Consider the following 26,110-nt stretch of genomic DNA (forward strand, 5'->3'; position numbering starts at 1 on the left):
ACAGCATCTTCTTACTCCTTCAAACACGTTAAGCTATTGTGAGAGTCAAGCAACCCGTCATCGGATCTCAGCCAAAGCCGGTGCCAAGCCCGGTTGAAAAATGAGGAGGCAGATGATGGTGGTTGGTAGATGAGTCATAGGCGGAGATAGACTTGAAAGTGTGGGGGCGCATGACGATGTCAATTCAACCCAAAGCAGAATATGTTGAAATCTGCGACGTACGTCGAGAACAATCTGGAAGAATTTTAAGAAAACTATTATGTAAACTCTTACTAAAGAACATTTCCAGTCAGCCGAGGGCTCATTGCAGAACAATGCAAAACATTCTGCTTTGGGGTTAATTCAAATATACACAAATACGTGTTAGATCAGTTGGCTTTTAACTTTGACACTGGGGGTGGGGGGGAGCCATTGCCGCCCGTGGGTTTAGGCTTATGCCATGTGAAAAAGGCAATAAAACCACGATATGTACTCATTAACACCCCGAATTTCAAGTTTCAACCAGTTCATGCCGATATTGGAGGTCGTATTGTTCTAATGTGAGTGTGGCCCTATCATTGTGCAAGTAGCATCATGTGAAAATCTATTTCTCGTATGTATCTCGGCAATAGCTATAACAGACCAATGTTTCTGGCGTAGGAAAATTTCAATATCTTATCGAATTTACAGTACTCATTTGCAGTGAGAAATTTCTCTTTAAGACTACATTGACTCCATATACCAGAAGTCTTTAACATTTTTCTAGTCCTATGCACTGTTTGAACCGATCATGAAAAGAAGAGCACCCTTACAATATGAAGAATGATTTCCAATCCTTCAATGCAATATGTGTGCAAGGTGTTTACTTGGGACGTTGATCAAGTGCTCGCAAGCCCGTAATCGGAGCCCTGAGGCAGGGCCGCAACTAGGGTTGAGCAGGCGGGTCTCGTGCCCCGGGCGCTTGATATCTTGGGCTGAGAAAAGCTGTCTATCTCTTTCCCATCCGCTACCAAGGCGCTGAAGTAGCAACATCTGTTTGTGCAGAGCTCCGGTTCAACGGGCAAGAATTCGGATTTTCGGCCGGACACTGTATGTTTTCGTGTGATTCGGCTTTCGATCAACGTGCATCAACCTCCCGGCTATCCCCCGGTCCAGTCGGCGACGGAATCGGACGAGTTTTTAGTGAGATATCCTCATCGCACTGCATGCTAGTGCCGGTCCTTTGGCTCGCTATACTGACGAATTGGAATATTCTAGAAGAGGGGGCTATGTTAAAGGTTAGTCTTTGATTTTTAGAGGTGTATTAGTCTCCGACGTGCCTTATTTGGTGGATTCCAGATTGTTTTATAGTTTATTTTGAGTAAAATCGCGATTTTTTAGGTTTTTCGAACGCATCGGCCATTTTAAAAGGATAAGGAATGTTTTTATACCAGAAAGAGTGATAACTACGCTTAGTTCGCGCGAAAAATATTCTGTGGCAATTTTTGATATACTTAGTACCTGCTTGTCATTTTAGACTGGAAAAAATATTTTTCACTACATAGGGTTACCAACTTTCTAAGGTTTTTTGTATGTAACTAAGAATACGGTATGCCTTGTTACAGAGATCTGGAGTTTATTCGATATTATATGATCTAATAAGAATATTGATTCGAAACTACTTGCATTTGATTGTGCTCTCGATGCTGAGAATTTTGAGACCAAAAGTATGATTAGATCAAAAGTTATTTAAAAAAGGGCAAATACTGGTATTTGAAGTAATAAGATTGACCAAGACTTTGTATTGAAATCCTCGAAAATGGTTATCTATTGGTATTTGGAGCTTTTAGGCTGCAAAAAAAGAAGTTAAGCGCAGATTAATATAGAAATATGAAGATTCTAGATGATTTCTGTATATATTCAGTCTTTTTTTTTTTGAGGATCCTACTTAATTTATAGTAGAATACGCTCATATAGCAGATTATCACTGTGATCAAGAGGATCTGAAATTTTTCCTATCTTGAGCGAGAAGGTGATTCATTGACTCTAGGTTGTTTGTTGAAGAATATTTATTTGAGTTTATTTACTTGGGCACTTTACACTTGCTTTTCTCTAGAACTTGAGCACTTGGACTCTAATTGTACTAGGCAGCTAATTCCCTTGATTTGTACTCCCTTAAATCTGTCTCAGTACGTGCTCAGTCATTTTTTTTTTATATGTGATGGCTTCTAACACACTGGATGAACCAGATGTGGTGTCTGAGATGTCCCTGATACAACCAACGGAAGAAATGAATAGAAGCGTGGGTCAGCTGGATAACACTAACTCGTTATTGGTTGGTCTAAACGCTTCTAATGGTAATCTGACATTAAAAGCCGCATAAAGTCTCGATGCCGGATAATTCTTCTTCCCCGAATTCGACAAGTAAGAGGATCAAAACGAAGAGGAGGGAGTCTTGTCGCCATCTAATCAATAATAGAGACTGAAGTTATTCCTGCGGCTAACCCTCTGGATGATAGTTCGGACTTCTTCCAAACGGCTCTCATCAAGGACTTGTTCGCTTCTTCTCTAAAAAATAAAGTAACAACAACAACTGACTATAAGAAGGCCCTTATGGCTAACAACGTCGCTCTGAAGATCAAGACAAAGAAGCTATATAGTCCCTTTAGTTATAGATACTGTACTTAGAATTTCCATCTCAAGCAGAAAAGAAATCGAAGATATGAAATTTTAAGAACAAACTCATCACATCAAGATGCGTTCTTTATTTTTTATTCTGAAGTGAACGGGTCCATTTGAACTTGTTTGCTATCCGTTAATCTCGTTTCACCTTGATTCTCGTAATCTCGTTCTCGGAATGAGGAGTTGTCGTTATTGTGTGCGGTCACGAAAATTTGACGCAGTTTTTTATTTCTATAATCAATCGAGTATTTCAAAGAACTATAATCATCCGAGTTGTGTCGCGGATCGACGTTCACGTTCATTCAAGACTTTCACCGACGCAGCTTCTTCAATAGTGAGTGTCAACAGTATCAAGAACATTATGTTAAGCCGCCTAACGTGGCTCGAACTGAATGTGACAGTGACTTCTCGCGCGCGTTACCCTTTGTTCATGTAAACCCTATTAATTATTTGCTTAATTAATATTATTTTTTAGTTTGTTTCAAAGAACTTACAAGAACTCGAACGATTTTTTCGTGAAAACTTTCAAAGACATGGACGCGCATTTTACTATTCGGTCTTCAAGGACATTCCAGCTTCAAGTACTTTCGTTTCATCCATCATCTGGTGTTCTTGTGACAAGTAAATATATCCGGTCAGGTAAAAATATATGTTTACGAGAAGTAAAGGTATATCTTTACTTGACACGTCTAAAGTAAACATATATGTTTACTTGTCACAAGGAACTCCATACAAAGTATTGCCTTCGTCCAAGAGTGGAAACTGTTGACGATAGTGAATTTATTTTCATCTACTATCGTCAGCAGCTCCCATTCTTTGTTCATTTTGTCAACAAGGCTGTCAACGTTATTTTCTCCGCTAGGCTAGAAGATTAATGAATATGATGAATTTGAAGCACCAATTTCCCAATGCCTGGTTTTATAAAATTGCTGCTGTTAAATAACCGAATTGATATTTCACAACAACAATTTTGGTCCCTTTTCCCCCTTGTAAGAAGATGTTGTCAGATAACCAAATAGTTATGTAACAGCATCTTCTTACTCCTTCAAACACGTTAAGCTATTGTGAGAGTCAAGCAACCCGTCATCGGAACTCAGCCAAAGCCGGTGCCAAGCCCGGTTGAAAAATGAGGAGGCAGATGATGGTGGTTGGTAGTTGAGTCATAGGCGGAGATAGACTTGAAAGTGTGGGGGCGCATGACGATGTCAATTCAACCCAAAGCAGAATATGTTGAAATCTGCGACGTACGTCGAGAACAATCTGGAAGAATTTTAAGAAAACTATTATGTAAACTCTTACTAAAGAACATTTCCAGTCAGCCGAGGGCTCATTGCAGAACAATGCAAAACATTCTGCTTTGGGGTTAATTCAAATATACACAAATACGTGTTAGATCAGTTGGCTTTTAACTTTGACACTGGGGGGGGGGGGCATTGCCGCCCGTGAGTTTAGGCAATAAAACCACGATATGTACTCATTAAAACCCCGAATTTCAAGTTTCAACCAGTTCATGCCGATATTGGCGGTCGTATTGTTCTAATGTGAGTGTGGCCCTATCATTGTGCAAGTAGCATCATGTGAAAATCTATTTCTCGTATGTATCTCGGCAATAGCTATAACAGACCAATGTTTCTGGCGTAGGAAAATTTCAATATCTTATCGAATTTACAGTACTCATTTGCAGTCAGAAATTTCTCTTTAAGACTACATTGACTCCATATACCAGAAGTCTTTAACATTTTTCTAGTCCTATGCACTGTTTGAACCGATCATGAAAAGAAGAGCACCCTTACAATATGAAGAATGATTTCCAATCCTTCAATGCAATATGTGTGCAAGGTGTTTACTTGGGACGTTGATCAAGTGCTCGCAAGCCCGTAATCGGAGCCCTGAGGCAGGGCCGCAACTAGGGTTGAGCAGGCGGGTCTCGTGCCCCGGGCGCTTGATATCTTGGGCTGAGAAAAGCTGTCTATCTCTTTCCCATCCGCTACCAAGGCGCTGAAGTAGCAACATCTGTTTGTGCAGAGCTCCGGTTCAACGGGCAAGAATTCGGATTTTCGGCCGGACACTGTATGTTTTCGTGTGATTCGGCTTTCGATCAACGTGCATCAACCTCCCGGCTATCCCCCGGTCCAGTCGGCGACGGAATCGGACGAGTTTTTAGTGAGATATCCTCATCGCACTGCATGCTAGTGCCGGTCCTTTGGCTCGCTATACTGACGAATTGGAATATTCTAGAAGAGGGGGCTATGTTTAAGGTTAGTCTTTGATTTTTAGAGGTGTATTAGTCTCCGACGTGCCTTATTTGGTGGATTCCAGATTGTTTTATAGTTTATTTTGAGTAAAATCGCGATTTTTTAGGTTTTTCGAACGCATCGGCCATTTTAAAAGGATAAGGAATGTTTTTATACCAGAAAGAGTGATAACTACGCTTAGTTCGCGCGAAAAATATTCTGTGGCAATTTTTGATATACTTAGTACCTGCTTGTCATTTTAGACTGGAACAAATATTTTTCACTACATAGGGTTTTTTGTATGTAACTAAGAATACGGTATGCCTTGTTACAGAGATCTGGAGTTTATTCGATATTATATGATCTAATAAGAATATTGATTCGAAACTACTTGCATTTGATTGTGCTCTCGATGCTGAGAATTTTGAGACCAAAAGTATGATTAGATCAAAAGTTATTTAAAAAAGGGCAAATACTGGTATTTGAAGTAATAAGATTGACCAAGACTTTGTATTGAAATCCTCGAAAATGGTTATCTATTGGTATTTGGAGCTTTTAGGCTGCAAAAAAAGAAGTTAAGCGCAGATTAATATAGAAATATGAAGATTCTAGATGATTTCTGTATATATTCAGTCTTTTTTTTTTTGAGGATCCTACTTAATTTATAGTAGAATACGCTCATATAGCAGATTATCACTGTGATCAAGAGGATCTGAAATTTTTCCTATCTTGAGCGAGAAGGTGATTCATTGACTCTAGGTTGTTTGTTGAAGAATATTTATTTGAGTTTATTTACTTGGGCACTTTACACTTGCTTTTCTCTAGAACTTGAGCACTTGGACTCTAATTGTACTAGGCAGCTAATTCCCTTGATTTGTACTCCCTTAAATCTGTCTCAGTACGTGCTCAGTCATTTTTTTTTTATATGTGATGGCTTCTAACACACTGGATGAACCAGATGTGGTGTCTGAGATGTCCCTGATACAACCAACGGAAGAAATGAATAGAAGCGTGGGTCAGCTGGATAACACTAACTCGTTATTGGTTGGTCTAAACGCTTCTAATGGTAATCTGACATTAAAAGCCGCATAAAGTCTCGATGCCGGATAATTCTTCTTCCCCGAATTCGACAAGTAAGAGGATCAAAACGAAGAGGAGGGAGTCTTGTCGCCATCTAATCAATAATAGAGACTGAAGTTATTCCTGCGGCTAACCCTCTGGATGATAGTTCGGACTTCTTCCAAACGGCTCTCATCAAGGACTTGTTCGCTTCTTCTCTAAAAAATAAAGTAACAACAACAACTGACTATAAGAAGGCCCTTATGGCTAACAACGTCGCTCTGAAGATCAAGACAAAGAAGCTATATAGTCCCTTTAGTTATAGATACTGTACTTAGAATTTCCATCTCAAGCAGAAAAGAAATCGAAGATATGAAATTTTAAGAACAAACTCATCACATCAAGATGCGTTCTTTATTTTTTATTCTGAAGTGAACGGGTCCATTTGAACTTGTTTGCTATCCGTTAATCTCGTTTCACCTTGATTCTCGTAATCTCGTTCTCGGAATGAGGAGTTGTCGTTATTGTGTGCGGTCACGAAAATTTGACGCAGTTTTTTATTTCTATAATCAATCGAGTATTTCAAAGAACTATGATCATCCGAGTTGTGTCGCGGATCGACGTTCACGTTCATTCAAGACTTTCACCGACGCAGCTTCTTCAATAGTGAGTGTCAACAGTATCAAGAACATTATGTTAAGCCGCCTAACGTGGCTCGAACTGAATGTGACAGTGACTTCTCGCGCGCGTTACCCTTTGTTCATGTAAACCCTATTAATTATTTGCTTAATTAATATTATTTTTTAGTTTGTTTCAAAGAACTTACAAGAACTCGAACGATTTTTTCGTGAAAACTTTCAAAGACATGGACGCGCATTTTACTCTTCGGTCTTCAAGGACATTCCAGCTTCAAGTACTTTCGTTTCATCCATCATCTGGTGTTCTTGTGACAAGTAAATATATCCGGTCAGGTAAAAATATATGTTTACGAGAAGTAAATGTATATCTTTACTTGACACGTCTAAAGTAAACATATATGTTTACTTGTCACAAGGAACTCCATACAAAGTATTGCCTTCGTCCAAGAGTGGAAACTGTTGACGATAGTGAATTTATTTTCATCTACTATCGTCAGCAGCTCCCATTCTTTGTTCATTTTGTCAACAAGGCTGTCAACGTTATTTTCTCCGCTAGGCTAGAAGATTAATGAATATGATGAATTTGAAGCACCAATTTCCCAATGCCTGGTTTTATAAAATTGCTGCTGTTAAATAACCGAATTGATATTTCACAACAACAATTTTGGTCCCTTTTCCCCCTTGTAAGAAGATGTTGTCAGATAACCAAACAGTTATGTAACAGCATCTTCTTACTCCTTGAAAAACGTTAAGCTATTGTGAGAGTCAAGCAACCCGTCATCGGATCTCAGCCAAAGCCGGTGCCAAGCCCGGTTGAAAAATGAGGAGGCAGATGATGGTGGTTGGTAGTTGAGTCATAGGCGGAGATAGACTTGAAAGTGTGGGGGCGCATGACGATGTCAATTCAACCCAAAGCAGAATATGTTGAAATCTGCGACGTACGTCGAGAACAATCTGGAAGAATTTTAAGAAAACTATTATGTAAACTCTTACTAAAGAACCTTTCCAGTCAGCCGAGGGCTCATTGCAGAACAATGCAAAACATTCTGCTTTGGGGTTAATTCAAATATACACAAATACGTGTTAGATCAGTTGGCTTTTAACTTTGACACTGGGGGGGGGGCCATTGCCGCCCGTGGGTTTAGGCTTATGCCATGTGAAAAAGGCAATAAAACCACGATATGTACTCATTAAAACCCCGAATTTCAAGTTTCAACCAGTTCATGCCGATATTGGCGGTCGTATTGTTCTAATGTGAGTGTGGCCCTATCATTGTGCAAGTAGCATCATGTGAAAATCTATTTCTCGTATGTATCTCGGCAATAGCTATAACAGACCAATGTTTCTGGCGTAGGAAAATTTCAATATCTTATCGAATTTACAGTACTCATTTGCAGTCAGAAATTTCTCTTTAAGAATACATTGACTCCATATACCAGAAGTCTTTAACATTTTTCTAGTCCTATGCACTGTTTGAACCGATCATGAAAAGAAGAGCACCCTTACAATATGAAGAATGATTTCCAATCCTTCAATGCAATATGTGTGCAAGGTGTTTACTTGGGACGTTGATCAAGTGCTCGCAAGCCCGTAATCGGAGCCCTGAGGCAGAGCCGCAACTAGGGTTGAGCAGGCGGGTCTCGTGCCCCGGGCGCTTGATATCTTGGGCTGAGAAAAGCTGTCTATCTCTTTCCCATCCGCTACCAAGGCGCTGAAGTAGCAACATCTGTTCGTGCAGAGCTCCGGTTCAACGGGCAAGAATTCGGATTTTCGGCCGGACACTGTATGTTTTCGTGTGATTCGGCTTTCGATCAACGTGCATCAACCTCCCGGCTATCCCCCGGTCCAGTCGGCGACGGAATCGGACGAATTTTTAGTGAGATATCCTCATCGCACTGCATGCTAGTGCCGGTCCTTTGGCTCGCTATACTGACGAATTGGAATATTCTAGAAGAGGGGGCTATGTTTAAGGTTAGTCTTTGATTTTTAGAGATGTATTAGTCTCCGACGTGCCTTATTTGGTGGATTCCAGATTGTTTTATAGTTTATTTTGAGTAAAATCGCGATTTTTTAGGTTTTCGAACGCATCGGCCATTTTAAAAGGATAAGGAATGTTTTTATACCAGAAAGAGTGATAACTACGCTTAGTTCGCGCGAAAAATATTCTGTGGCAATTTTTGATATACTTAGTACCTGCTTGTCATTTTAGACTGGAAAAAATATTTTTCACTACATAGGGTTACCAACTTTCTAAGGTTTTTTGTATGTAACTAAGAATACGGTATGCCTTGTTACAGAGATCTGGAGTTTATTCGATATTATATGATCTAATAAGAATATTGATTCGAAACTACTTGCATTTGATTGTGCTCTCGATGCTGAGAATTTTGAGACCAAAAGTATGATTAGATCAAAAGTTATTTAAAAAAGGGCAAATACTGGTATTTGAAGTAATAAGATTGACCAAGACTTTGTATTGAAATCCTCGAAAATGGTTATCTATTGGTATTTGGAGCTTTTAGGCTGCAAAAAAAGAAGTTAAGCGCAGATTAATATAGAAATATGAAGATTCTAGATGATTTCTGTATATATTCAGTCTTTTTTTTTTTGAGGATCCTACTTAATTTATAGTAGAATACGCTCATATAGCAGATTATCACTGTGATCAAGAGGATCTGAAATTTTTCCTATCTTGAGCGAGAAGGTGATTCATTGACTCTAGGTTGTTTGTTGAAGAATATTTATTTGAGTTTATTTACTTGGGCACTTTACACTTGCTTTTCTCTAGAACTTGAGCACTTGGACTCTAATTGTACTAGGCAGCTAATTCCCTTGATTTGTACTCCCTTAAATCTGTCTCAGTACGTGCTCAGTCATTTTTTTTTTATATGTGATGGCTTCTAACACACTGGATGAACCAGATGTGGTGTCTGAGATGTCCCTGATACAACCAACGGAAGAAATGAATAGAAGCGTGGGTCAGCTGGATAACACTAACTCGTTATTGGTTGGTCTAAACGCTTCTAATGGTAATCTGACATTAAAAGCCGCATAAAGTCTCGATGCCGGATAATTCTTCTTCCCCGAATTCGACAAGTAAGAGGATCAAAACGAAGAGGAGGGAGTCTTGTCGCCATCTAATCAATAATAGAGACTGAAGTTATTCCTGCGGCTAACCCTCTGGATGATAGTTCGGACTTCTTCCAAACGGCTCTCATCAAGGACTTGTTCGCTTCTTCTCTAAAAAATAAAGTAACAACAACAACTGACTATAAGAAGGCCCTTATGGCTAACAACGTCGCTCTGAAGATCAAGACAAAGAAGCTATATAGTCCCTTTAGTTATAGATACTGTACTTAGAATTTCCATCTCAAGCAGAAAAGAAATCGAAGATATGAAATTTTAAGAACAAACTCATCACATAAAGATGCGTTCTTTATTTTTTATTCTGAAGTGAACGGGTCCATTTGAACTTGTTTGCTATCCGTTAATCTCGTTTCACCTTGATTCTCGTAATCTCGTTCTCGGAATGAGGAGTTGTCGTTATTGTGTGCGGTCACGAAAATTTGACGCAGTTTTTTATTTCTATAATCAATCGAGTATTTCAAAGAACTATGATCATCCGAGTTGTGTCGCGGATCGACGTTCACGTTCATTCAAGACTTTCACCGACGCAGCTTCTTCAATAGTGAGTGTCAACAGTATCAAGAACATTATGTTAAGCCGCCTAACGTGGCTCGAACTGAATGTGACAGTGACTTCTCGCGCGCGTTACCCTTTGTTCATGTAAACCCTATTAATTATTTGCTTAATTAATATTATTTTTTAGTTTGTTTCAAAGAACTTACAAGAACTCGAACGATTTTTTCGTGAAAACTTTCAAAGACATGGACGCGCATTTTACTCTTCGGTCTTCAAGGACATTCCAGCTTCAAGTACTTTCGTTTCATCCATCATCTGGTGTTCTTGTGACAAGTAAATATATCCGGTCAGGTAAAAATATATGTTTACGAGAAGTAAATGTATATCTTTACTTGACACGTCTAAAGTAAACATATATGTTTACATGTCACAAGGAACTCCATACAAAGTATTGCCTTCGTCCAAGAGTGGAAACTGTTGACGATAGTGAATTTATTTTCATCTACTATCGTCAGCAGCTCCCATTCTTTGTTCATTTTGTCAACAAGGCTGTCAACGTTATTTTCTCCGCTAGGCTAGAAGATTAATGAATATGATGAATTTGAAGCACCAATTTCCCAATGCCTGGTTTTATAAAATTGCTGCTGTTAAATAACCGAATTGATATTTCACAACAACAATTTTGGTCCCTTTTCCCCCTTGTAAGAAGATGTTGTCAGATAACCAAACAGTTATGTAACAGCATCTTCTTACTCCTTCAAACACGTTAAGCTATTGTGAGAGTCAAGCAACCCGTCATCGGAACTCAGCCAAAGCCGGTGCCAAGCCCGGTTGAAAAATGAGGAGGCAGATGATGGTGGTTGGTAGTTGAGTCATAGGCGGAGATAGACTTGAAAGTGTGGGGGCGCATGACGATGTCAATTCAACCCAAAGCAGAATATGTTGAAATCTGCGACGTACGTCGAGAACAATCTGGAAGAATTTTAAGAAAACTATTATGTAAACTCTTACTAAAGAACATTTCCAGTCAGCCGAGGGCTCATTGCAGAACAATGCAATGCTTTGGGGTTAATTCAAATATACACAAATACGTGTTAGATCAGTTGGCTTTTAACTTTGACACTGGGGGGGGGGGCATTGCCGCCCGTGAGTTTAGGCAATAAAACCACGATATGTACTCATTAAAACCCCGAATTTCAAGTTTCAACCAGTTCATGCCGATATTGGCGGTCGTATTGTTCTAATGTGAGTGTGGCCCTATCATTGTGCAAGTAGCATCATGTGAAAATCTATTTCTCGTATGTATCTCGGCAATAGCTATAACAGACCAATGTTTCTGGCGTAGGAAAATTTCAATATCTTATCGAATTTACAGTACTCATTTGCAGTCAGAAATTTCTCTTTAAGACTACATTGACTCCATATACCAGAAGTCTTTAACATTTTTCTAGTCCTATGCACTGTTTGAACCGATCATGAAAAGAAGAGCACCCTTACAATATGAAGAATGATTTCCAATCCTTCAATGCAATATGTGTGCAAGGTGTTTACTTGGGACGTTGATCAAGTGCTCGCAAGCCCGTAATCGGAGCCCTGAGGCAGGGCCGCAACTAGGGTTGAGCAGGCGGGTCTCGTGCCCCGGGCGCTTGATATCTTGGGCTGAGAAAAGCTGTCTATCTCTTTCCCATCCGCTACCAAGGCGCTGAAGTAGCAACATCTGTTTGTGCAGAGCTCCGGTTCAACGGGCAAGAATTCGGATTTTCGGCCGGACACTGTATGTTTTCGTGTGATCCGGCTTTCGATCAACGTGCATCAACCTCCCGGCTATCCCCCGGTCCAGTCGGCGACGGAATCGGACGAGTTTTTAGTGAGATATCCTCATCGCACTGCATGCTAGTGCCGGTCCTTTGGCTCGCTATACTGACGAATTGGAATATTCTAGAAGAGGGGGCTATGTTTAAGGTTAGTCTTTGATTTTTAGAGGTGTATTAGTCTCCGACGTGCCTTATTTGGTGGATTCCAGATTGTTTTATAGTTTATTTTGAGTAAAATCGCGATTTTTTAGGTTTTCGAACGCATCGGCCATTTTAAAAGGATAAGGAATGTTTTTATACCAGAAAGAGTGATAACTACGCTTAGTTCGCGCGAAAAATATTCTGTGGCAATTTTTGATATACTTAGTACCTGCTTGTCATTTTAGACTGGAAAAAATATTTTTCACTACATAGGGTTACCAACTTTCTAAGGTTTTTTTGTATGTAACTAAGAATACGGTATGCCTTGTTACAGAGATCTGGAGTTTATTCGATATTATATGATCTAATAAGAATATTGATTCGAAACTACTTGCATTTGATTGTGCTCTCGATGCTGAGAATTTTGAGACCAAAAGTATGATTATTGGATGATTAGATCAAAAGTTATTTAAAAAAGGGCAAATACTGGTATTTGAAGTAATAAGATTGACCAAGACTTTGTATTGAAATCCTCGAAAATGGTTATCTATTGGTATTTGGAGCTTTTAGGCTGCAAAAAAAGAAGTTAAGCGCAGATTAATATAGAAATATGAAGATTCTAGATGATTTCTGTATATATTCAGTCTTTTTTTTTTGAGGATCCTACTTAATTTATAGTAGAATACGCTCATATAGCAGATTATCACTGTGATCAAGAGGATCTGAAATTTTTCCTATCTTGAGCGAGAAGGTGATTCATTGACTCTAGGTTGTTTGTTGAAGAATATTTATTTGAGTTTATTTACTTGGGCACTTTACACTTGCTTTTCTCTAGAACTTGAGCACTTGGACTCTAATTGTACTAGGCAGCTAATTCCCTTGATTTGTACTCCCTTAAATCTGTCTCAGTACGTGCTCAGTCATTTTTTTTTTATATGTGATGGCTTCTAACACACTGGATGAACCAGATGTGGTGTCTGAGATGTCCCTGATACAACCAACGGAAGAAATGAATAGAAGCGTGGGTCAGCTGGATAACACTAACTCGTTATTGGTTGGTCTAAACGCTTCTAATGGTAATCTGACATTAAAAGCCGCATAAAGTCTCGATGCCGGATAATTCTTCTTCCCCGAATTCGACAAGTAAGAGGATCAAAACGAAGAGGAGGGAGTCTTGTCGCCATCTAATCAATAATAGAGACTGAAGTTATTCCTGCGGCTAACCCTCTGGATGATAGTTCGGACTTCTTCCAAACGGCTCTCATCAAGGACTTGTTCGCTTCTTCTCTAAAAAATAAAGTAACAACAACAACTGACTATAAGAAGGCCCTTATGGCTAACAACGTCGCTCTGAAGATCAAGACAAAGAAGCTATATAGTCCCTTTAGTTATAGATACTGTACTTAGAATTTCCATCTCAAGCAGAAAAGAAATCGAAGATATGAAATTTTAAGAACAAACTCATCACATCAAGATGCGTTCTTTATTTTTTATTCTGAAGTGAACGGGTCCATTTGAACTTGTTTGCTATCCGTTAATCTCGTTTCACCTTGATTCTCGTAATCTCGTTCTCGGAATGAGGAGTTGTCGTTATTGTGTGCGGTCACGAAAATTTGACGCAGTTTTTTATTTCTATAATCAATCGAGTATTTCAAAGAACTATGATCATCCGAGTTGTGTCGCGGATCGACGTTCACGTTCATTCAAGACTTTCACCGACGCAGCTTCTTCAATAGTGAGTGTCAACAGTATCAAGAACATTATGTTAAGCCGCCTAACGTGGCTCGAACTGAATGTGACAGTGACTTCTCGCGCGCGTTACCCTTTGTTCATGTAAACCCTATTAATTATTTGCTTAATTAATATTATTTTTTAGTTTGTTTCAAAGAACTTACAAGAACTCGAACGATTTTTTCGTGAAAACTTTCAAAGACATGGACGCGCATTTTACTCTTCGGTCTTCAAGGACATTCCAGCTTCAAGTACTTTCGTTTCATCCATCATCTGGTGTTCTTGTGACAAGTAAATATATCCGGTCAGGTAAAAATATATGTTTACGAGAAGTAAATGTATATCTTTACTTGACACGTCTAAAGTAAACATATATGTTTACTTGTCACAAGGAACTCCATACAAAGTATTGCCTTCGTCCAAGAGTGGAAACTGTTGACGATAGTGAATTTATTTTCATCTACTATCGTCAGCAGCTCCCATTCTTTGTTCATTTTGTCAACAAGGCTGTCAACGTTATTTTCTCCGCTAGGCTAGAAGATTAATGAATATGATGAATTTGAAGCACCAATTTCCCAATGCCTGGTTTTATAAAATTGCTGCTGTTAAATAACCGAATTGATATTTCACAACAACAATTTTGGTCCCTTTTCCCCCTTGTAAGAAGATGTTGTCAGATAACCAAACAGTTATGTAACAGCATCTTCTTACTCCTTGAAAAACGTTAAGCTATTGTGAGAGTCAAGCAACCCGTCATCGGATCTCAGCCAAAGCCGGTGCCAAGCCCGGTTGAAAAATGAGGAGGCAGATGATGGTGGTTGGTAGTTGAGTCATAGGCGGAGATAGACTTGAAAGTGTGGGGGCGCATGACGATGTCAATTCAACCCAAAGCAGAATATGTTGAAATCTGCGACGTACGTCGAGAACAATCTGGAAGAATTTTAAGAAAACTATTATGTAAACTCTTACTAAAGAACCTTTCCAGTCAGCCGAGGGCTCATTGCAGAACAATGCAAAACATTCTGCTTTGGGGTTAATTCAAATATACACAAATACGTGTTAGATCAGTTGGCTTTTAACTTTGACACTGGGGGGGGGGCCATTGCCGCCCGTGGGTTTAGGCTTATGCCATGTGAAAAAGGCAATAAAACCACGATATGTACTCATTAAAACCCCGAATTTCAAGTTTCAACCAGTTCATGCCGATATTGGCGGTCGTATTGTTCTAATGTGAGTGTGGCCCTATCATTGTGCAAGTAGCATCATGTGAAAATCTATTTCTCGTATGTATCTCGGCAATAGCTATAACAGACCAATGTTTCTGGCGTAGGAAAATTTCAATATCTTATCGAATTTACAGTACTCATTTGCAGTCAGAAATTTCTCTTTAAGAATACATTGACTCCATATACCAGAAGTCTTTAACATTTTTCTAGTCCTATGCACTGTTTGAACCGATCATGAAAAGAAGAGCACCCTTACAATATGAAGAATGATTTCCAATCCTTCAATGCAATATGTGTGCAAGGTGTTTACTTGGGACGTTGATCAAGTGCTCGCAAGCCCGTAATCGGAGCCCTGAGGCAGAGCCGCAACTAGGGTTGAGCAGGCGGGTCTCGTGCCCCGGGCGCTTGATATCTTGGGCTGAGAAAAGCTGTCTATCTCTTTCCCATCCGCTACCAAGGCGCTGAAGTAGCAACATCTGTTCGTGCAGAGCTCCGGTTCAACGGGCAAGAATTCGGATTTTCGGCCGGACACTGTATGTTTTCGTGTGATTCGGCTTTCGATCAACGTGCATCAACCTCCCGGCTATCCCCCGGTCCAGTCGGCGACGGAATCGGACGAATTTTTAGTGAGATATCCTCATCGCACTGCATGCTAGTGCCGGTCCTTTGGCTCGCTATACTGACGAATTGGAATATTCTAGAAGAGGGGGCTATGTTTAAGGTTAGTCTTTGATTTTTAGAGATGTATTAGTCTCCGACGTGCCTTATTTGGTGGATTCCAGATTGTTTTATAGTTTATTTTGAGTAAAATCGCGATTTTTTAGGTTTTCGAACGCATCGGCCATTTTAAAAGGATAAGGAATGTTTTTATACCAGAAAGAGTGATAACTACGCTTAGTTCGCGCGAAAAATATTCTGTGGCAATTTTTGATATACTTAGTACCTGCTTGTCATTTTAGACTGGAAAAAATATTTTTCACTACATAGGGTTACCAACTTTCTAAGGTTTTTTGTATGTAACTAAGAATACGGTATGCCTTGTTACAGAGATCTGGAGTTTATTCGATATTATATGATCTAATAAGAATATTGATTCGAAACTACTTGCATTTGATTGTGCTCTCGATGCTGAGAATTTTGAGACCAAAAGTATGATTAGATCAAAAGTTATTTAAAAAAGGGCAAATACTGGTATTTGAAGTAATAAGATTGACCAAGACTTTGTATTGAAATCCTCGAAAATGGTTATCTATTGGTATTTGGAGCTTTTAGGCTGCAAAAAAAGAAGTTAAGCGCAGATTAATATAGAAATATGAAGATTCTAGATGATTTCTGTATATATTCAGTCTTTTTTTTTTTGAGGATCCTACTTAATTTATAGTAGAATACGCTCATATAGCAGATTATCACTGTGATCAAGAGGATCTGAAATTTTTCCTATCTTGAGCGAGAAGGTGATTCATTGACTCTAGGTTGTTTGTTGAAGAATATTTATTTGAGTTTATTTACTTGGGCACTTTACACTTGCTTTTCTCTAGAACTTGAGCACTTGGACTCTAATTGTACTAGGCAGCTAATTCCCTTGATTTGTACTCCCTTAAATCTGTCTCAGTACGTGCTCAGTCATTTTTTTTTTATATGTGATGGCTTCTAACACACTGGATGAACCAGATGTGGTGTCTGAGATGTCCCTGATACAACCAACGGAAGAAATGAATAGAAGCGTGGGTCAGCTGGATAACACTAACTCGTTATTGGTTGGTCTAAACGCTTCTAATGGTAATCTGACATTAAAAGCCGCATAAAGTCTCGATGCCGGATAATTCTTCTTCCCCGAATTCGACAAGTAAGAGGATCAAAACGAAGAGGAGGGAGTCTTGTCGCCATCTAATCAATAATAGAGACTGAAGTTATTCCTGCGGCTAACCCTCTGGATGATAGTTCGGACTTCTTCCAAACGGCTCTCATCAAGGACTTGTTCGCTTCTTCTCTAAAAAATAAAGTAACAACAACAACTGACTATAAGAAGGCCCTTATGGCTAACAACGTCGCTCTGAAGATCAAGACAAAGAAGCTATATAGTCCCTTTAGTTATAGATACTGTACTTAGAATTTCCATCTCAAGCAGAAAAGAAATCGAAGATATGAAATTTTAAGAACAAACTCATCACATAAAGATGCGTTCTTTATTTTTTATTCTGAAGTGAACGGGTCCATTTGAACTTGTTTGCTATCCGTTAATCTCGTTTCACCTTGATTCTCGTAATCTCGTTCTCGGAATGAGGAGTTGTCGTTATTGTGTGCGGTCACGAAAATTTGACGCAGTTTTTTATTTCTATAATCAATCGAGTATTTCAAAGAACTATGATCATCCGAGTTGTGTCGCGGATCGACGTTCACGTTCATTCAAGACTTTCACCGACGCAGCTTCTTCAATAGTGAGTGTCAACAGTATCAAGAACATTATGTTAAGCCGCCTAACGTGGCTCGAACTGAATGTGACAGTGACTTCTCGCGCGCGTTACCCTTTGTTCATGTAAACCCTATTAATTATTTGCTTAATTAATATTATTTTTTAGTTTGTTTCAAAGAACTTACAAGAACTCGAACGATTTTTTCGTGAAAACTTTCAAAGACATGGACGCGCATTTTACTCTTCGGTCTTCAAGGACATTCCAGCTTCAAGTACTTTCGTTTCATCCATCATCTGGTGTTCTTGTGACAAGTAAATATATCCGGTCAGGTAAAAATATATGTTTACGAGAAGTAAATGTATATCTTTACTTGACACGTCTAAAGTAAACATATATGTTTACATGTCACAAGGAACTCCATACAAAGTATTGCCTTCGTCCAAGAGTGGAAACTGTTGACGATAGTGAATTTATTTTCATCTACTATCGTCAGCAGCTCCCATTCTTTGTTCATTTTGTCAACAAGGCTGTCAACGTTATTTTCTCCGCTAGGCTAGAAGATTAATGAATATGATGAATTTGAAGCACCAATTTCCCAATGCCTGGTTTTATAAAATTGCTGCTGTTAAATAACCGAATTGATATTTCACAACAACAATTTTGGTCCCTTTTCCCCCTTGTAAGAAGATGTTGTCAGATAACCAAACAGTTATGTAACAGCATCTTCTTACTCCTTCAAACACGTTAAGCTATTGTGAGAGTCAAGCAACCCGTCATCGGAACTCAGCCAAAGCCGGTGCCAAGCCCGGTTGAAAAATGAGGAGGCAGATGATGGTGGTTGGTAGTTGAGTCATAGGCGGAGATAGACTTGAAAGTGTGGGGGCGCATGACGATGTCAATTCAACCCAAAGCAGAATATGTTGAAATCTGCGACGTACGTCGAGAACAATCTGGAAGAATTTTAAGAAAACTATTATGTAAACTCTTACTAAAGAACATTTCCAGTCAGCCGAGGGCTCATTGCAGAACAATGCAATGCTTTGGGGTTAATTCAAATATACACAAATACGTGTTAGATCAGTTGGCTTTTAACTTTGACACTGGGGGGGGGGGGCATTGCCGCCCGTGAGTTTAGGCAATAAAACCACGATATGTACTCATTAAAACCCCGAATTTCAAGTTTCAACCAGTTCATGCCGATATTGGCGGTCGTATTGTTCTAATGTGAGTGTGGCCCTATCATTGTGCAAGTAGCATCATGTGAAAATCTATTTCTCGTATGTATCTCGGCAATAGCTATAACAGACCAATGTTTCTGGCGTAGGAAAATTTCAATATCTTATCGAATTTACAGTACTCATTTGCAGTCAGAAATTTCTCTTTAAGACTACATTGACTCCATATACCAGAAGTCTTTAACATTTTTCTAGTCCTATGCACTGTTTGAACCGATCATGAAAAGAAGAGCACCCTTACAATATGAAGAATGATTTCCAATCCTTCAATGCAATATGTGTGCAAGGTGTTTACTTGGGACGTTGATCAAGTGCTCGCAAGCCCGTAATCGGAGCCCTGAGGCAGGGCCGCAACTAGGGTTGAGCAGGCGGGTCTCGTGCCCCGGGCGCTTGATATCTTGGGCTGAGAAAAGCTGTCTATCTCTTTCCCATCCGCTACCAAGGCGCTGAAGTAGCAACATCTGTTTGTGCAGAGCTCCGGTTCAACGGGCAAGAATTCGGATTTTCGGCCGGACACTGTATGTTTTCGTGTGATCCGGCTTTCGATCAACGTGCATCAACCTCCCGGCTATCCCCCGGTCCAGTCGGCGACGGAATCGGACGAGTTTTTAGTGAGATATCCTCATCGCACTGCATGCTAGTGCCGGTCCTTTGGCTCGCTATACTGACGAATTGGAATATTCTAGAAGAGGGGGCTATGTTTAAGGTTAGTCTTTGATTTTTAGAGGTGTATTAGTCTCCGACGTGCCTTATTTGGTGGATTCCAGATTGTTTTATAGTTTATTTTGAGTAAAATCGCGATTTTTTAGGTTTTCGAACGCATCGGCCATTTTAAAAGGATAAGGAATGTTTTTATACCAGAAAGAGTGATAACTACGCTTAGTTCGCGCGAAAAATATTCTGTGGCAATTTTTGATATACTTAGTACCTGCTTGTCATTTTAGACTGGAAAAAATATTTTTCACTACATAGGGTTACCAACTTTCTAAGGTTTTTTTGTATGTAACTAAGAATACGGTATGCCTTGTTACAGAGATCTGGAGTTTATTCGATATTATATGATCTAATAAGAATATTGATTCGAAACTACTTGCATTTGATTGTGCTCTCGATGCTGAGAAGTTTGAGACCAAAAGTATGATTATTGGATGATTAGATCAAAAGTTATTTAAAAAAGGGCAAATACTGGTATTTGAAGTAATAAGATTGACCAAGACTTTGTATTGAAATCCTCGAAAATGGTTATCTATTGGTATTTGGAGCTTTTAGGCTGCAAAAAAAGAAGTTAAGCGCAGATTAATATAGAAATATGAAGATTCTAGATGATTTCTGTATATATTCAGTCTTTTTTTTTTTGAGGATCCTACTTAATTTATAGTAGAATACGCTCATATAGCAGATTATCACTGTGATCAAGAGGATCTGAAATTTTTCCTATCTTGAGCGAGAAGGTGATTCATTGACTCTAGGTTGTTTGTTGAAGAATATTTATTTGAGTTTATTTACTTGGGCACTTTACACTTGCTTTTCTCTAGAACTTGAGCACTTGGACTCTAATTGTACTAGGCAGCTAATTCCCTTGATTTGTACTCCCTTAAATCTGTCTCAGTACGTGCTCAGTCATTTTTTTTTTATATGTGATGGCTTCTAACACACTGGATGAACCAGATGTGGTGTCTGAGATGTCCCTGATACAACCAACGGAAGAAATGAATAGAAGCGTGGGTCAGCTGGATAACACTAACTCGTTATTGGTTGGTCTAAACGCTTCTAATGGTAATCTGACATTAAAAGCCGCATAAAGTCTCGATGCCGGATAATTCTTCTTCCCCGAATTCGACAAGTAAGAGGATCAAAACGAAGAGGAGGGAGTCTTGTCGCCATCTAATCAATAATAGAGACTGAAGTTATTCCTGAGGCTAACCCTCTGGATGATAGTTCGGACTTCTTCCAAACGGCTCTCATCAAGGACTTGTTCGCTTCTTCTCTAAAAAATAAAGTAACAACAACAACTGACTATAAGAAGGCCCTTATGGCTAACAACGTCGCTCTGAAGATCAAGACAAAGAAGCTATATAGTCCCTTTAGTTATAGATACTGTACTTAGAATTTCCATCTCAAGCAGAAAAGAAATCGAAGATATGAAATTTTAAGAACAAACTCATCACATCAAGATGCGTTCTTTATTTTTTATTCTGAAGTGAACGGGTCCATTTGAACTTGTTTGCTATCCGTTAATCTCGTTTCACCTTGATTCTCGTAATCTCGTTCTCGGAATGAGGAGTTGTCGTTATTGTGTGCGGTCACGAAAATTTGACGCAGTTTTTTATTTCTATAATCAATCGAGTATTTCAAAGAACTATGATCATCCGAGTTGTGTCGCGGATCGACGTTCACGTTCATTCAAGACTTTCACCGACGCAGCTTCTTCAATAGTGAGTGTCAACAGTATCAAGAATATTATGTTAAGCCGCCTAACGTGGCTCGAACTGAATGTGACAGTGACTTCTCGCGCGCGTTACCCTTTGTTCATGTAAACCCTATTAATTATTTGCTTAATTAATATTATTTTTTAGTTTGTTTCAAAGAACTTACAAGAACTCGAACGATTTTTTCGTGAAAACTTTCAAAGACATGGACGCGCATTTTACTATTCGGTCTTCAAGGACATTCCAGCTTCAAGTACTTTCGTTTCATCCATCATCTGGTGTTCTTGTGACAAGTAAATATATCCGGTCAGGTAAAAATATATGTTTACGAGAAGTAAAGGTATATCTTTACTTGACACGTCTAAAGTAAACATATATGTTTACTTGTCACAAGGAACTCCATACAAAGTATTGCCTTCGTCCAAGAGTGGAAACTGTTGACGATAGTGAATTTATTTTCATCTACTATCGTCAGCAGCTCCCATTCTTTGTTCATTTTGTCAACAAGGCTGTCAACGTTATTTTCTCCGCTAGGCTAGAAGATTAATGAATATGATGAATTTGAAGCACCAATTTCCCAATGCCTGGTTTTATAAAATTGCTGCTGTTAAATAACCGAATTGATATTTCACAACAACAATTTTGGTCCCTTTTCCCCCTTGTAAGAAGATGTTGTCAGATAACCAAACAGTTATGTAACAGCATCTTCTTACTCCTTCAAACACGTTAAGCTATTGTGAGAGTCAAGCAACCCGTCATCGGAACTCAGCCAAAGCCGGTGCCAAGCCCGGTTGAAAAATGAGGAGGCAGATGATGGTGGTTGGTAGTTGAGTCATAGGCGGAGATAGACTTGAAAGTGTGGGGGCGCATGACGATGTCAATTCAACCCAAAGCAGAATATGTTGAAATCTGCGACGTACGTCGAGAACAATCTGGAAGAATTTTAAGAAAACTATTATGTAAACTCTTACTAAAGAACATTTCCAGTCAGCCGAGGGCTCATTGCAGAACAATGCAATGCTTTGGGGTTAATTCAAATATACACAAATACGTGTTAGATCAGTTGGCTTTTAACTTTGACACTGGGGGGGGGGGGGGCATTGCCGCCCGTGAGTTTAGGCAATAAAACCACGATATGTACTCATTAAAACCCCGAATTTCAAGTTTCAACCAGTTCATGCCGATATTGGCGGTCGTATTGTTCTAATGTGAGTGTGGCCCTATCATTGTGCAAGTAGCATCATGTGAAAATCTATTTCTCGTATGTATCTCGGCAATAGCTATAACAGACCAATGTTTCTGGCGTAGGAAAATTTCAATATCTTATCGAATTTACAGTACTCATTTGCAGTCAGAAATTTCTCTTTAAGACTACATTGACTCCATATACCAGAAGTCTTTAACATTTTTCTAGTCCTATGCACTGTTTGAACCGATCATGAAAAGAAGAGCACCCTTACAATATGAAGAATGATTTCCAATCCTTCAATGCAATATGTGTGCAAGGTGTTTACTTGGGACGTTGATCAAGTGCTCGCAAGCCCGTAATCGGAGCCCTGAGGCAGGGCCGCAACTAGGGTTGAGCAGGCGGGTCTCGTGCCCCGGGCGCTTGATATCTTGGGCTGAGAAAAGCTGTCTATCTCTTTCCCATCCGCTACCAAGGCGCTGAAGTAGCAACATCTGTTTGTGCAGAGCTCCGGTTCAACGGGCAAGAATTCGGATTTTCGGCCGGACACTGTATGTTTTCGTGTGATCCGGCTTTCGATCAACGTGCATCAACCTCCCGGCTATCCCCCGGTCCAGTCGGCGACGGAATCGGACGAGTTTTTAGTGAGATATCCTCATCGCACTGCATGCTAGTGCCGGTCCTTTGGCTCGCTATACTGACGAATTGGAATATTCTAGAAGAGGGGGCTATGTTTAAGGTTAGTCTTTGATTTTTAGAGGTGTATTAGTCTCCGACGTGCCTTATTTGGTGGATTCCAGATTGTTTTATAGTTTATTTTGAGTAAAATCGCGATTTTTTAGGTTTTCGAACGCATCGGCCATTTTAAAAGGATAAGGAATGTTTTTATACCAGAAAGAGTGATAACTACGCTTAGTTCGCGCGAAAAATATTCTGTGGCAATTTTTGATATACTTAGTACCTGCTTGTCATTTTAGACTGGAAAAAATATTTTTCACTACATAGGGTTACCAACTTTCTAAGGTTTTTTTGTATGTAACTAAGAATACGGTATGCCTTGTTACAGAGATCTGGAGTTTATTCGATATTATATGATCTAATAAGAATATTGATTCGAAACTACTTGCATTTGATTGTGCTCTCGATGCTGAGAATTTTGAGACCAAAAGTATGATTATTGGATGATTAGATCAAAAGTTATTTAAAAAAGGGCAAATACTGGTATTTGAAGTAATAAGATTGACCAAGACTTTGTATTGAAATCCTCGAAAATGGTTATCTATTGGTATTTGGAGCTTTTAGGCTGCAAAAAAAGAAGTTAAGCGCAGATTAATATAGAAATATGAAGATTCTAGATGATTTCTGTATATATTCAGTCTTTTTTTTTTTGAGGATCCTACTTAATTTATAGTAGAATACGCTCATATAGCAGATTATCACTGTGATCAAGAGGATCTGAAATTTTTCCTATCTTGAGCGAGAAGGTGATTCATTGACTCTAGGTTGTTTGTTGAAGAATATTTATTTGAGTTTATTTACTTGGGCACTTTACACTTGCTTTTCTCTAGAACTTGAGCACTTGGACTCTAATTGTACTAGGCAGCTAATTCCCTTGATTTGTACTCCCTTAAATCTGTCTCAGTACGTGCTCAGTCATTTTTTTTTTATATGTGATGGCTTCTAACACACTGGATGAACCAGATGTGGTGTCTGAGATGTCCCTGATACAACCAACGGAAGAAATGAATAGAAGCGTGGGTCAGCTGGATAACACTAACTCGTTATTGGTTGGTCTAAACGCTTCTAATGGTAATCTGACATTAAAAGCCGCATAAAGTCTCGATGCCGGATAATTCTTCTTCCCCGAATTCGACAAGTAAGAGGATCAAAACGAAGAGGAGGGAGTCTTGTCGCCATCTAATCAATAATAGAGACTGAAGTTATTCCTGCGGCTAACCCTCTGGATGATAGTTCGGACTTCTTCCAAACGGCTCTCATCAAGGACTTGTTCGCTTCTTCTCTAAAAAATAAAGTAACAACAACAACTGACTATAAGAAGGCCCTTATGGCTAACAACGTCGCTCTGAAGATCAAGACAAAGAAGCTATATAGTCCCTTTAGTTATAGATACTGTACTTAGAATTTCCATCTCAAGCAGAAAAGAAATCGAAGATATGAAATTTTAAGAACAAACTCATCACATCAAGATGCGTTCTTTATTTTTTATTCTGAAGTGAACGGGTCCATTTGAACTTGTTTGCTATCCGTTAATCTCGTTTCACCTTGATTCTCGTAATCTCGTTCTCGGAATGAGGAGTTGTCGTTATTGTGTGCGGTCACGAAAATTTGACGCAGTTTTTTATTTCTATAATCAATCGAGTATTTCAAAGAACTATGATCATCCGAGTTGTGTCGCGGATCGACGTTCACGTTCATTCAAGACTTTCACCGACGCAGCTTCTTCAATAGTGAGTGTCAACAGTATCAAGAACATTATGTTAAGCCGCCTAACGTGGCTCGAACTGAATGTGACAGTGACTTCTCGCGCGCGTTACCCTTTGTTCATGTAAACCCTATTAATTATTTGCTTAATTAATATTATTTTTTAGTTTGTTTCAAAGAACTTACAAGAACTCGAACGATTTTTTCGTGAAAACTTTCAAAGACATGGACGCGCATTTTACTATTCGGTCTTCAAGGACATTCCAGCTTCAAGTACTTTCGTTTCATCCATCATCTGGTGTTCTTGTGACAAGTAAATATATCCGGTCAGGTAAAAATATATGTTTACGAGAAGTAAAGGTATATCTTTACTTGACACGTCTAAAGTAAACATATATGTTTACTTGTCACAAGGAACTCCATACAAAGTATTGCCTTCGTCCAAGAGTGGAAACTGTTGACGATAGTGAATTTATTTTCATCTACTATCGTCAGCAGCTCCCATTCTTTGTTCATTTTGTCAACAAGGCTGTCAACGTTATTTTCTCCGCTAGGCTAGAAGATTAATGAATATGATGAATTTGAAGCACCAATTTCCCAATGCCTGGTTTTATAAAATTGCTGCTGTTAAATAACCGAATTGATATTTCACAACAACAATTTTGGTCCCTTTTCCCCCTTGTAAGAAGATGTTGTCAGATAACCAAACAGTTATGTAACAGCATCTTCTTACTCCTTGAAAAACGTTAAGCTATTGTGAGAGTCAAGCAACCCGTCATCGGAACTCAGCCAAAGCCGGTGCCAAGCCCGGTTGAAAAATTAGGAGGCAGATGATGGTGGTTGGTAGTTGAGTCATAGGCGGAGATAGACTTGAAAGTGTGGGGGCGCATGACGATGTCAATTCAACCCAAAGCAGAATATGTTGAAATCTGCGACGTACGTCGAGAACAATCTGGAAGAATTTTAAGAAAACTATTATGTAAACTCTTACTAAAGAACCTTTCCAGTCAGCCGAGGGCTCATTGCAGAACAATGCAAAACATTCTGCTTTGGGGTTAATTCAAATATACACAAATACGTGTTAGATCAGTTGGCTTTTAACTTTGACACTGGGGGGGGGGGGGCATTGCCGCCCGTGGGTTTAGGCTTATGCCATGTGAAAAAGGCAATAAAACCACGATATGTACTCATTAAAACCCCGAATTTCAAGTTTCAACCAGTTCATGCCGAAATTGGCGGTCGTATTGTTCTAATGTGAGTGTGGCCCTATCATTGTGCA

The sequence above is a fragment of the Pholcus phalangioides genome, unplaced genomic scaffold (genome assembly GCF_987345545.1).
Source record: "Pholcus phalangioides strain wild (caught in Gottingen) unplaced genomic scaffold, Ppha-v1.0 ptg000017l_1, whole genome shotgun sequence".
Taxonomy (NCBI): Eukaryota; Metazoa; Arthropoda; class Arachnida; order Araneae; family Pholcidae; genus Pholcus; species Pholcus phalangioides.